Here is a 12249-nt window from a genome sequence, read left to right on the forward strand (position 1 = left end):
CGAGCAAGCTGTCAGGGGCACCAGCAATGGCCCTGCTTTACTGCTAATAGTTTGTGCTGGCTTACCTGGGCAACTTACAAGGACAGAACAATGTTATAATGGAATTGGGAAACTGAATATAGTCAGAGACATTCACAGGGTCAATATGGGCATCATAGTATCTGAGTCTATACACAAGGAAAAGCACGTGATCAATATAATGTAAGTATAGCCAGTAAACACACTGAGGTCAATAAATCAGATACTAATAACTGGTACAGGCACAGAGAACTGACCAAGGTGACCTGGTGTCGGCCGCTTCATGGGGGCACTGGGGGCAATGCATAGGACAACTACTGGCTGCACTGAATAGGGGTGGGCTACTATTGGGGGCAGTGTATAGGGGGGGGACTACTTCTGGGGCAATGCATAAAGGGGAACTACTGGGGGTACTATATAAGAGGCACTGCATGGGGGGACCACTACTGGGTCTGGGGCACTATATAAGGGGCACTACTGAGGGCACTGTATATGGGGACCACTACTGGGGAGTTATATAAGGGGCACTGCATAGGGGGGACCACTATTGGGTCTGGGGGCACTACTGGGGGCACTGTATAGGGGGACCACTACTGGGGCATTATATAAGGGGTACTGCATAGGGGGGACACTACTAGGTCTGAGGGCACTATATAAGGTGCACTAATGGGGGCACTGTATAGGGGGACCACTACTGGGGCATTATATAAGGGGCACTGCATAGGGGGGACCACTACTGGATCTGGGGGCACTGCATAGGGGTCCACTACTGGGGGCACTGCATAAGGGGCATTACTACAGGGGACGGTGGTATATAGGGTCCCCCACAAGTTTGTTGCCCAGGGGCCCCCACAGACCTTAATCCAGCCCTGCCTGGTGACCTGCTCAATAAAGGGTCTGAATAAGGGACATGGACAAGAGTGTACTTGTCTTATACCAGCACTCAACATCATGAAATATCATCAAACTCACTACAATTCATACAGAGAAGTGGCCAGCCTAGTGATGAACATAAACAGAAAGGCATGTGAGGGTGCTGATAGTATTCTCTTAAACAATTAACATATACAGACATGGAAGACTATGCAAACTCATGGTATGCTGTTGCTCTGTGCACCCAACACCATGATATGCACCTAGATCGGTGTTACTATTCATCACATACAGGGGACAATCGCAGAGATGAAGGAGCAGAGAACACTGGGGAAATTAAGTGATGCTGTAAAAAGCCCAACTACTACCCAAACGGGATGTAGTTATCAGACCAGCGGACGGCATGCCGCCGATCTGAATCCAAACTCTCAAAGTCCGACACGGGACTTAAGATTGGCGTTGAAATACAGACGCCTATCTTAATCCTGACGCAGGAATCCAGAAGGATGCCAGCCCGAATGAGGGAAGTCTGGGGTGCCATTAGTGTTAGCCGTGGGGGGCGAGGGGGTTGGGAGTGTTAGGTTTAGACAGCATAGGTTAGGTTTTGGGCGGGGGGGTTAGGGTTAGGCACCCCTAAAGGGGATTAGGGTAAGGCACTAAGGGGGGATCCCGACAGCCGGCATTACATGCTGATTCTACTCAAACCATGTCTTGATTATACTGTATATTCCATCAACTATCTTAACTGTGAAAGACAGTCTTCTGCTAAGGACCATTTATTTAAAGAAGCATTCTATTAGATTAACTTCATTTACATAGAAATTATAATATTTAAAATTTGTTTGTGCTTTTTTTATTTTGTGAGATACTTCCCAGAATATTTACTATAAAGGTGGAATTAAAATAGAAAAGAAATTAGCTTGTGCTCATAAAAATCCATACTGTAAAGGATACCAGCAACACAGTAATTTCCAGTGCTTATCCTTACTTTGGCAAATTTGTATCTATTTACAGTAGCAAAATAAAAATAAGAGGCATTGCTCCTGATTCATAGGTGGACATCTTTTGGCCATCGTCCGTCTGCAACTTTATGCAAATGCTGGTAGAAAGTCCTTCCCTGGTGTACATCCGTGCGTATGTCTGTGCAAGTACTGAGACGACCACTCCCAGCATCTGCAGACGCTGTTATACTGGCTGGTGCATCTTTACACACCACCATTGGTCACACCATGGAAACTTGAAACAGCCCTATGGCAGGTGCAGATTTACCCTCTGAGTGTGGACTCCAAAGTGAATGATTGAACTTCTAAGAGCCTGATTCAGAGATGGACACAATGCTGATGTTTATGCAGTTGAGTGATGTTTTGCTACTGCACAAAAAGTCAGGAAAACCCTTACTGCACATGCACAAAACCCAGTGCCCCATGCCTTTCACAATGACTGAATGGACTGTAACGAAGAGAACATTAGGCAACATTTAGAAACAAATAGAAAATAAATAATCCTGTATTCAGTGAAACCCAAAAGGACATAGTGAGGGCGGAGCCGGTGGAGCTCGTGCTCCGGGAGCCATTAGAGATGGAAGGTGCCATCTGGACTGTCCAATTTGACCACACACACAGCCTAGTGTTTGTGTCACACGAAAGTCGCAGAACTTACGCGCAGTGATCCCGGCGGATGGTGCATGTCAGATAGACTCTGACAATGCCTGCAGGAATCACCGCTGCACGTGCTGCACAACTTCTGAATGACGCGAGACTCACAACATGCACCCAGGCCACTACTTCCCTGGGTGCATGTTTCTCCAGCTTATCAAAAGCTGGGATGAGGCCTTCCGACCCCCCAAACCTCTCCCCCCCCGGGTAGTTTTGGCCCGACCACAATGCAGGTAATCTCAGCATTTGTGTCACTGGGGGTGGGTCCAAAATGATGCAATACAGTGTGGCCACGCCCCTGCTCTGCCAACAAATTCCGCTCCCTATGCCAGCCATGCCCCCCTGCTGTGCCGATCTGGCTGCTCCCTCCCAGAAGGGGCAGCCAGAATGTCGGCAAGCATGCATTCCACTGCCCCATCTGTTCCACTGACCTTTTTTAACACCAGTGCTATGCCTTCTCCTCCCTGATGCCTCTAGCCCCTCTCACAAGTGGTTTTGCCGCCCTCCATACCTGTGCTTCTACGTCCTTTCCCACTTGTGAATCTGGTCACTTTCAGTGGCTTAACTAGGGTATTTAGAGCCCAGGGCAAATTTGAAAATGGAGTAGTAGTGGTCCCCCCCAGTAGTAGTCCCCAGTAGTGGTCCACCCCCAATGCAGTGCCCCCAGTAGCATCCCCCCAGTAGTGGTCCACCCCCCCAAAGCAGTGCCCCCAGTAGTAGTCCCCTCCTTAGTAATAGTGTCCCCCCCAGTAGTGGTCCCCCCCCCCCCAAATCATGGTCCCCCCCCCAAATCAGTGCCCCCAGTAGTAGTCCCCTCCTTAGTAATAGTGTCCCCCCCCAAAGCAGCGCCCCCAATAGTGGTCCCCTCCTTAGTAAGTGTCCCCCCCCAATAGTGGTCTCCCCCCGAAGCAGTGCCCCCAGTAGTAGTCTCCCCCCCCGATAAATACACACTGACATTAAACAATAAATAGAAGTAAAATACTTACCTGAATCCACGATCCGGCTCCTGCTGCCATCCGCACGTCAATCCTCCCGGGTTGGCGCGCTCTGCATTATGGGAGAGACGTCATGACATCTCTCCCATTACCCGCTGCCCGAGCCGGAAGGGAACCGGCTCTTGCAGTGGGCGCTGCAGCTGCAGCAGTCAATGAGAGTCTATCTGACTCTCATTGGCTGCTGTTTAACACACATATCGCCGCCAGCACTGGCGGTGATGTGTGTGCAGCAGCAGCAGCTAATGAGAGTCTGTCTGACTCTCATTGGCTGCTAATTCACACACACATCGCTGCCGCTCGGCGGTGATGTGTGTGCAGTAGCAGCAGCCTATGAGAGTCATCTGACTCTCATTGGCTGCTGGTTAACACAAACATCAATGCCAGCGCTGGCGGCGATGTGTGCGTTAGCACAGCCTGATCCCGCCCACCTCCCACCCTCCTCCTGGCGCTATTGGGCAAGCGCTCAGGGGAAGGGAAGGGGCTCAGGTGTGCAGCACAGGACCGGTGCTGGAAGCCTAGTGCCGGTCCTGTGTAAATGTGTAGTGCTGACCGCACACACTGCGGTCGACACTACACTGGCTAACTAGGGTGGGCCAGTACCGTGGGCGGCGGCACCCCCCCTCCCCGCGCCGCCGGTTCCACGGCGCCCAGGGCATGTGCCTCGCTCGCCCTGCCCTAGTTACGCCACTGGTCACTTCACACCCGTGCCTCTGCATTCCACTCCACTTGTTCCAGGGGCGCCGAGAGGGGGGGAAGCGGGTACTAATTACCGGGGCTGGGGCTTGCTGGAAGGGACCAGCGGGGGCCCGGGTCTGGCACCGCTCCCCCCCCTCTTACATCACGTTGCTGTGTGCTGGTCTGCACTGGGAGCAGTGGCGTAACTAGGGCAGGGCGAGTGGGGTTCGTGCCCTGGGCGCCGTTGGACCAGCAGCGTGGGGGGGCACCGCTGGCCACGGTACCGGCCCGCCCGCCCTAGTTAGCCAGTGTAGCGCCGACCGCAATGAGTGCGGTCAGCGCTACACATTTGCACAGGAGTGGCACTGGGCTTCCAGCACCGGTCCTGTGCTGCATGCCTGAGCCTGTTCCCTCCCCCTGAGCGCTTGCCCAATAGCGCTAGGAGGCGGGCTCAGGCTGTGCATAACACACGCATCGCCGCCAGCGCTGGCGGCGATGCGTGTGTTATACAGCAGCCAATGAGAGTCAGATAGACGCTCATTGACTGCTGCAGCACCCACTGCAAGAGCCAGACTTCCATCCGGCTCCTGCAGTGGGTAATGGGACTGACGTCATGACGTCATAACGTCTGTCCCATAATGCTGAGCGCGCCAGCCTGGGCTGACTGGCAGGCGGGAGCGGCATCACGGACAGGAGCAGCGTGGAATCAAGTAAGTATATATATATATATATATATATACACCACTATAAGAAAGGGCCGGCACTCTCTCTCCAATGTGAATGCTCAGGTGCACTTCCCCAAAGGACATGTAATCACAGCGGAAAACGGGACGGCACTCAGCGAGACTCCAATATAAATCAAGAACACAGCACTACATTGCTAAGGTCAACGTTTCAGTGTTTGCACACTTTTATCAAGACATACATAACAGCAATAGTACATACCTTATGTAGACTTCACCCTGTGCTCCACCACCTTGTCACGTCCCGTCGGGAGTTCGATGACGTCACATGTGGCGCCATGACGCCGGCGTCACCGTCATCCCTGGAGGCGTGTCCACCCAGTGTGTACAACAATCACCATGGCAACTCAGTAAGCGGCTTAAACAAGAACTGTATAAAAGGACAACAGAAATATATCAAAAAGACAATCACAACAAATACAATTATACATATATAATCTAATAACCATAGTACATCAGCAATTCCTGTATAAGAGCGAAAATAAGCGTGAACGACAACCATCTGTATCAAGGAACCCATGTATTTATATTGGTATCATAGGAAACAATTAAATGAATTAATTTCATTCAATCCAAAAGGTTTGAGTGCCCGCAAGTTATATATCCATCTTGCTTCATGTTGAAGCAAGATGCGACCCCTGTCACCACCCCTACTACTGGGGGGGATCCAGTCTATCATTTTACATCGTAGGGTAGCCAAACTATGTTTCAAATCATGAAAATGTTTGGCCACCGGCTGATCACTGGATTTACCTTTGATGGCAGCCCTAATGCTGGAGCGATGGAGCGCCATCCGCTCTTTGAGCTGGCGTGTCGTTTTACCTATATTCACATTGGAGAGAGTGTGCCGGCCCTTTATATAGTGGTGGATATTATTCTGTTATATTCCAATATACAGGATTAATTGGACAAGGCACCTTTCACGTTCATTATCAAGTACTTTTGTATTTCTTCACAGTTTATACTGTGCGTTTGGATATATTACAGAGGTTCTTCATGACCTCCGCAATTGTCTAGTCTATTGGTATGTCTGTGGCTCCAGACAATGCGGATCTTGCAGGACTGTCTAGTATCACTTTACCATTAGGTGAAATTCTAAGCTTCTCCGATGCCGAGGCCAATAACATCTTATTCAAAGAAAATTTGGATACAACGGCAGGCAAGGAAAGCCTTGAACAATTGACAGCACAACTATTACGCCTCAAGAAACGTGAAGTAGGTTTTCATCTACATGGTGTGACTCTCTCGGATTACTATCGTGATAAGAAAATTCCGAGAGGTTTCAGAATTAAAAATATCCCCACTATAGGACGCTATAATCCCATTTTCTGTCGAAGGTGGGCTGCAATTTTGAACCGATGTTCATTTGACCTTATTCTGTTGGTCATTGAGGAGTCTATAAGAGAACTCGCTGTGGCTAAAGACAATATTGTTAAATTCGAGACTGCACACATTAAGAACTTACCAGCTGAAATCTCGACAGATGTAATTTCCAAATTGTCGGTACAGATAGACCAATATAAAGCAGAACTAATCAAGTTCAAAAAATCTAAACTGCAAACAGTCAATCGTGACTACGCGGAATTAAAGGTCTATAGCTGGATTAACAATCGTGGATCTACCTTTGAGAAGAGACCAAGGTATAGACCACGCAAATTTCAACTAGACACAGAATCATCCAGCGGGGCACCCTCTTCCAGTAAGACGGAATGTGTTACGGGGCCAGTCAACAAATATACACCCAAACCCCCTTTAGGGGTCAGAACTCGGGCCAGACCCGATACACAAATAGATCCAAAACCCGCCGGAGAGGCCAGTGGACGAGGTCGTTCAAAAAAAACATACAAAAGGAAAACGTAGTTTTTAATTTGTCCTCACTGTCCCTTTCAACTGATGAGATCTCTATCCTCAACAAGGGGTTGTCATTTGTACCTTCGCATATGCCAAATACATTCAAGAATAGAGTGGACTTATATAAATTCACCAGAAAAGTGAGACTTCGAGAGCATTACGGTGATCAGGACTTTTCATCAACACCAGTGCCCACGTATTTAAAAAAATCTAAATTCGACCCAGTTTCCAATAATCCGGCTATTAAATATTTTCATAACAGTATGGAACAATATATAGAAGAGAATGCAACGTTGGATCATAAACTCCCATATGGCAATGGCAATTCCAATCTATCGGGTGCTGAAAGAAAAGCGCTGAAAAATCTTAGCACATACAAAGACATCGTAATACGGCCGGCCGACAAAGGAGGAGGGTTTGTTGTGCAAGATATAGGAGACTACAAACAGGAGATTTACAACCAACTCTCAGATCCTGGTGTATATCAACAACTGAAAGGTGATCCTACACCCATTTTCAAGAAGGAGCTGGATGACATCTTGACAGAAGCTCTGACAAGCGGTGTTATTTCAAGGAAAACGTTTGATAGTCTGACATATGAGTGGCCGAAGGTCCCCATCTTATATACTATCCCAAAGCTGCACAAAGATGCGGTTAAACCTCCCGGCAGGCCAATCATTGCGGCCAGGGAGTCACTCTTCTATTCAGTATCACAATATTTAGATTTTATCTTACAGCCCATTGTACAGGCACAATCCACTGTTTTGCGGGACACTACTTCTTTCATTCTACAGATGCAACAATGCTCACCACTACCCACTAGACAGCTTATGAGTGTAGTGGATGTGGTTAGCCTTTACACTTCTATACCACACCAAAGGGGCCTTGATGCTGTGAAACGCATCCTCATTGGTCATCCGGCGTATTCGGGACCTGATTTGAAATTTATTTTGACATTGCTGGAGCTGACGCTCACAAGAAACTATTTTTTGTTTGATGACAAATTTTATTTGCAGAAATCTGGCTGTGCGATGGGGTCCTGTGTAGCCCCGAGCTTCGCTAATTTATTTATGTGTGAGGTGGAGAGGGATCTTTTCTTCACCAATAAGGCTACACAGGGCTCCATTGCATCATACCACAGATACATAGACGATATATTCATTCTATGGCGGGGCACTGAACAATCCTTTGTTGAAACGATGTCAGAGATTAACTGCATGGATCCAGCCATTAAATTCACATTTGAATGCAGCTTCAATTCTACCCATTTCTTAGATGTGGCACTTAACATAGATGAACAACTGAATATCAATACTTCAGTGTTTTTTAAAACCACTGATCGGAACACTTTTTTGAGAGCTGAAAGCTTTCATCTACCTGCCCTCACTAGGGGTCTGCCGTATTCACAGTTCCTCAGGATCATACGTATTTGTAGTGATCCAGAGGATGCCTGTACACAGATTGATAATATGATCCTGAAATTCTTAGCAAGGGGATACAACCCAAAATCACTAAGGAAAGCCAAGAATAAGGCACTTACAGTGTCTAGAACAGTGGCTTTGAGTTCTAAACGCAGAGATCAGGATGTGAAGAATCAAATCCTGTGGTCTCTAGAATTTTCAGATAAATATAAAGATATTGTCTCCAAAGCTAAACAACTGTGGCCAATTGTGTCAGATGACTACGCTTTAAAAATGCTGAAAGGGTCCAAAATTACACCTGCCTACAAGAGGGGTCGTAACATTAAGGACTGGATAGTACATAATGATGTTTCACTTCATAAAGCAGTAGCACCCACACATTTCCTAACAAAGAGACCAGGCAATTACAGATGTACAGGTTATATTACGTGCAGCCACCTTGAGATAGGGGATAGTTTTGTACATCCCCATTCAGGCCAGAAATTCTCTATAAGGTACGCATTAACCTGCACCAGTCGCTACGTGGTGTACTATATTAGGTGTCCGTGCGGACTCCTATATATAGGTAAAACGACACGCCAGCTCAAAGAGCGGATGGCGCTCCATCGCTCCAGCATTAGGGCTGCCATCGAAGGTAAATCTAGTGATCAGCCGGTGGCCAAACATTTTCGTGATTTGAAACATAGTTTGGCTACCCTACGATGTAAAATGATAGACTGGATCCCCCCCAGTAGTAGGGGTGGTGACAGGGGTCGCATCTTGCTTCAACATGAAGCAAGATGGATATATAACTTGCGGACACTCAAACCTTTTGGATTGAATGAAATTAATTCATTTAATTGTTTCCTATGATACCAATATAAATACATGGGTTCCTTGATACAGATGGTTGTCGTTCACGCTTATTAGCGCTCTTATACAGGCATTGCTGATGTACTATGGTTATTAGATTATATATGTATAATTGTATTTGTTGTGATTGTCTTTTTGATATATTTCTGTTGTCCTTTTATACAGTTCTTGTTTAAGCCACTTACTGAGTTGCCATGGTGATTGTTGTACACACTGGGTGGACACGCCTCCAGGGAGGACGGTGACGCCGGCGTCATGGCGCCACATGTGACGTCATCGAACTCCCGACGGGACGTGACAAGGTGGTGGAGCACAGGGTGAAGTCTACATAAGGTATGTACTATTGCTGTTATGTATGTCTTGATAAAAGTGTGCAAACACTGAAACGTTGACCTTAGCAATGTAGTGCTGTGTTTTTGATTTATATTGGAGTCTCGCTGAGTGCCGTCCCGTTTTCCGCTGTGATTATATATATATATATATTTATTTTTTATTTTTATTTTTTGAACCTATCTGCATCTAACGGGGGAGGAGGGTGGCTACTACTGGGGGGGACCTCTACTGGGGGAGGTGTGGCTACTACTGGGGGCGCCATTGGGAGGACCTATACTGGGGGGGGGCTACTCTACTGGGGACTACTACTTGGGGGGGGAACTACCACTGGGGGCATTCTAAAAGGGGCCTATTACTAGAGGCACTGCACTTGGGGGACCACTACTGGGGGCAATAATAGGAAGGGCCACTACAGGGACCACTGGATAGGGGGGGTCACTACTGGGAGCCTGCATCAGGGGGACCACTACTGGGGGCACTGCATGGGAGGGGGGGCTACTGCTGGGGGCACTATATAAGGGGCTTACTGCTAGGGGCACTGTGGGGACCACTACAGGGGGCACTAGATAGGGGGGATCACTACAGGGTGCCCGCATAAGGGGACCAATACTGGGAAAACTGCATGGGGGGACTACTGCTGGGGGCACTATATAAAAGGGCACTGCATAGGGGGGGACTACTACTGGGGGCACCATATAAAGGGCACTGCATAAGGGGATACCGCTACTGGGCGCACTGCATTGTGGGGACTGCTACTGGGGGCACTGCATAAGGGGGAACACTACGTGGGGCACTGCATTTGGGGGGCCACTACTGGGGGTACTGAGTAAGGGGAACTAATTGGGGGCTGTATAAGAGGGACCACTACTGGGGATACTGTATAAGGGGCACTACTATGGGCCTGCATGAGAGGGACCACAACTGCGTACTGGGGGTACTGTATAAGGGGTACTACTGGGGATAAGGTGCATATGTATAGAAATGTTCAGTTTGAAAATAAAGGGGTGTGTCATGTTGACACGCCCCATTTTTAAGTGACCACGCCCGCGCACATCGGGGGGGGCTCCCTTTTCAAATTTGCCCTGGGCTCCAAATACCCTAGTTACACCACTGACTGGGAGACTGCTCTCGGCTGCTAAGTAGCAGCCACAGCAGATTCCTATGCCTGTGGGGGGAGCGATCAAGCTGATCACACCCCCCACTGGTTATGCGCTGGGCTGAGGGGGCTCACCGTGCCCGGGCTCACCGCGCCCCCCTCACCAGCATGCAACGCCACATAGCGGCGCTGCAACACTTTTTTTTTTTTTACCTAAGGGGGTGTGGCCACGAATCCCGCTATTAGGCCATGCTCCCTTTTACCTGGGCCTGGCGTGGCTCTTGGCTGGCCTGACCAGGCCGAGGAGGCAACGTGGAAGATTAGGTGAGCAATCTATGTCGAAATGGAGCTACTGTAAGGGTCAGATATGCGCACAGTGTAACTACTGTAAGGGTCAGATATACATCACATAGAATTTAATTCCCATTACATTTTCCATTTATTCTCCAGAAAAAGAGGGTCTCTGTAGACCGTTTATGATTATTTTTTTAAAATGTAAAATTAGCCTCAGATGCTGGCCATGCCTACTTTAGCAAAATTCAGTACGGGTGGTAGTGGTGGTGCTGGAGGGCGCCGTAGAGTATTCATGCTCTGGGCGCCATGGCTCCACACTACACCTCTGGTAGATATTAGTCCTAAGTTTCATATACAGTATCCTCCTTCTAAAGCCTAAATAGCTAAGTCAAATGGGTCTAGATATCAAGTATAGAAAATCCCTATTTCTGGCAAAAACAGGATATGGAGCTGTTCACTTTCTATCAGGGCTGCTGCTGTTCTCCTGGCAAAGCTTTCCCATGCAATAGGCAAACCTATCTAACCTATCTAGGATTGCAGCGGCACTGTATAGCAACAATCCTCCTCTTGCTATATAAATATTTTTTTAAATAAACCTTTTTTTTATTAAAATATATATATATATATATATATATATATATATATATACACACATACATACATACACAGTATATATATTTTTTAAGCATTTTTTTTTATTTATATCCTTTTTAGCAAGTGGATTTGATAGCTTTAGCCCAAATAGATATGTTTATTTTTATTACCCTAACCTGCTGCTCCATGCTTCTTCCTGTCTGCCCCATCTGTGTCACCCCTGTCTGTCTTGTCCCTCCCTTTTAGAATGTAAGCTCTAAAGAGCAGGGCGCTCTTCCCTCACTCATACAATCATCTACTCCAAACTCCCCACAAGGGCACCTAACACTTGGTAGCTGATACCCTGCTGCTTATTTTTGTGTGTTATGACTGCTATTGCAGTAATGTATATAAACTATATCCTTGTCCTGCATTGTTTTGTACTGTAAGTCGCTGTTTTTTTTTTTTGCTCATTTGTTTATGTACTTTGTGAGGTGCTACGGAACCCTTTGGGCGCCATATAAATAAAGGATAATAATATAATGCACTGTGTAATATTTTCCAGCAGGTGGCACTATAGGGTCCTTCAACTCAATTTTCTGTGCAGGTTTATAGATACTTTCTAGCTCTGTAAAGCCATTGAGAGTATTGCAGGCATCTGTGATCCTCCTAAAATCATTACTGTAGCACTATTTATTAACGCAGAATGTCAATATTAGCTTGCTGTTTTTCTTCTTAAATATAAGACGTAGAATCCAGTACTATAAATATGACCCACAGTAATTTCTCTCTACAAAACCTTCACCCGGAGACAAACACAGACATTCCATTTGTTACTTTCTAATAACAAAACCACTCTGTTGTCAGATG

This window comes from Taudactylus pleione, unplaced genomic scaffold (assembly GCF_031769625.1).
Source record: "Taudactylus pleione unplaced genomic scaffold, aTauple2 ptg000022l, whole genome shotgun sequence".
Lineage (NCBI taxonomy): Eukaryota > Metazoa > Chordata > Amphibia > Anura > Myobatrachidae > Taudactylus > Taudactylus pleione.